Source organism: Propithecus coquereli, unplaced genomic scaffold, assembly GCF_000956105.1.
Source record: "Propithecus coquereli isolate 6110/MARCELLA unplaced genomic scaffold, Pcoq_1.0 Scaffold94, whole genome shotgun sequence".
Classification (NCBI taxonomy): Eukaryota; Metazoa; Chordata; class Mammalia; order Primates; family Indriidae; genus Propithecus; species Propithecus coquereli.
This window is the reverse complement of record NW_012155729.1, coordinates 2030880-2033174: the sequence shown is the minus strand read 5'-3', so window position 1 is coordinate 2033174 and position 2295 is coordinate 2030880. Positions and strand designations below refer to the sequence as shown.

Below are 2295 nucleotides of genomic sequence, written 5' to 3'. Positions count from 1 at the left end.
GTACACACCACAAAGTACAGAGGTGGAACAGTGGCCCAGCTTGTGAGAGGGCTCTGCAGTACACAGTGGGGGAGAAGATCCACGGGTTCACCATAAACCAGGTACGGGTCCGTCTCCGCGTGCTCTTTCCAGATCCATGTGTGCACACATGTGGCTTCTGCTAGCACATGAGGTCCTTTGCAGCTGAGAACTGGGGTTTTCAGCCTGTGTCCCCAGGCTCTGGCACAGCCCCTGTTTCATGGTAGCTGCTCAGCTGAGCGGAGCTTGCAGATGAAATGATCCCCAGACCCTTCTCTGAACCCCTTGAGGCCTGACATCTTAGCAAGTAACACTCCTAGCAGGGTCATTGTCATCAAACACACTCGTGTTTCTGCAGCGAAACCTGACTGTTACTCTGAGTGTGGTCCACAAAGACTCAGTGCCCCATATCTGTTCAGTCGGATTTTGCCATCAAATTGTTTGCTCTAAACTTACAGAGTCTTTGTTTTCTGAGCGATTTGGGTTTCAGAATTACAGAGAAGAGATCATGGGCCTGTATTTCCTTAGGTTTATGTTAAAATGGATTCATGTGTTTCTTGTTTTATTGCATAAACCTTTCACATTGCACTTTTATTTAATAGAATAACCAAAAACTATGTACTTCAGGTATTTGGCTGTCCATTGGCTTTATGCTGTGCGTGATGCTGTAACACATAGACACACAGCTTATGATCCGGAAGGACTCACATGCAGCTGTGGCTCGAGGCCCGGCGTGATGAGCATCACGGAAATGCCGGGGTGGGGGAGGAGCATGTGGAGGCCGTGGCATTGAGAAAGGAGGCAGTCTGTCCTTCGGCGGTGGGGTTGGTGCCCCGGGGGCTTTCGGGCAAGGTCCAGGCACGGTGAGTCATGAAGGCAGCGTCGGAGCATTCATAAAGTTCCCCCAAGGCCACGCGAATCGGTCAGGGTTTATAATACAAGTTACTGTCAATAGGGCCTTTTTCAGAGTGGTGGATTCTTTTCCTTTATTTTTAAAATTGTATGGAGACTTATTTTGTGATAAACCATGATTCTTGTTTGAGAAATAGTTACTGTGAAAGCTGTTATTAGGCAGACATCTCACTGCATCTACTGATTTTAAATACCTTGATCATCTATTACAAAGCACAGTCAACTTGGAAACGTAAATAATTTAACAGCTGTAAATTATGCAGGCATTAGCAGACCACTTTATGCATGTCATTTTCGTGACAAGGCCACTAGATGGGGCTCACAAGACCCGAGGTCTCAGCTCTGGAGGTACTAGTGTAAGAATAGACGGGTGACTTCCATGGTACCTGGATGAAGGGGTGACGAATGATGTCGCTATCACAGTGACACAGTGTGTAATTGAGGGGAAGAGGACCAGCTGACCTGGGTGGAAGACAAGGCAATTCCCTGAACACCAAGGACTGTGAACCCTTACCTGGAGGTTCACCTAGGGGGAGAGACGGCCCTCGACCCTGGGAGTGAGGATTCGTTCATTTTTAGTGGGACACTGTTACCCTCCTGGCCCTCGCACTGTTCTAGAGCCCCTGGCTCTGATCTTCCCACTGGGGACATGTGGCTCATGACAGCCCCAGCGACCACTGATGGGTCATCCTCAGCGAGAGGGAGCAAGGTTGTTCCCAGGAGCGTCCTTCCCTGCCACAGGCTGGCCCGCTCCGGCACGTGCCTTCCCTGCAGGGCCGTTCTGAGCACCACGGGGGCTGTGTGTGTAAAGGCGGGAGGCACGCGGCAGACGGTCCAGATGAGCCGTCCTATGCAGGCGTCTCATGGAAAGGCGCAGGCACTGAGAGAATCTGGCCCTGGGCGTTCTGCACATTTATTCCATCACACTAAGCCTCAGTTTTCAACTGTGAGCGGGGGTGAGAACACCTTCCTCATGGGATCATGCGCAACGTGTTTAGAAAATGCTGGCAAACACTAAGTGCTCGAAAAAATGTATACATTCTCATCAGCCTGTCTTAGGTCGTGATTTCCTTGTTTGTGGGATAAGGGATTTGGACAAGATGGTTCTGTCCCTTTCAGCTCCGAACTGCTGGCTTCCTGGTGGCACTGCCTAATTTAAGGCAGAAAAGCCAGTTCTCTCAGTGTGTTTGGGATAACCATTTTGAATGCTGTTCCATCTAAGTTTAGCTGCTCGCCCTGTTCTTAACTCAGGTGACGTCTGTTCCGGAACTGTTCCTAACCGCAGTCAAGCTGAGCCATGACAACACAGGAGCGAGGTACCTGCACCTGGCCAGAGAAGACACGAATAACTTGTTCAGGTATGGG

General features: G+C 50.0%; 1 protein-coding gene across 1 annotated transcript in view; it reads left to right on the top strand.

Annotated features, from left to right (window-relative positions):
• PITRM1 (pitrilysin metallopeptidase 1) overlaps positions 1-2295 on the top strand; it is a gene marked incomplete at its 5' end in the record, with an annotated part of 54801 nt that overhangs the window by 2190 nt on the left and 50316 nt on the right. The window lies entirely within an intron of this gene.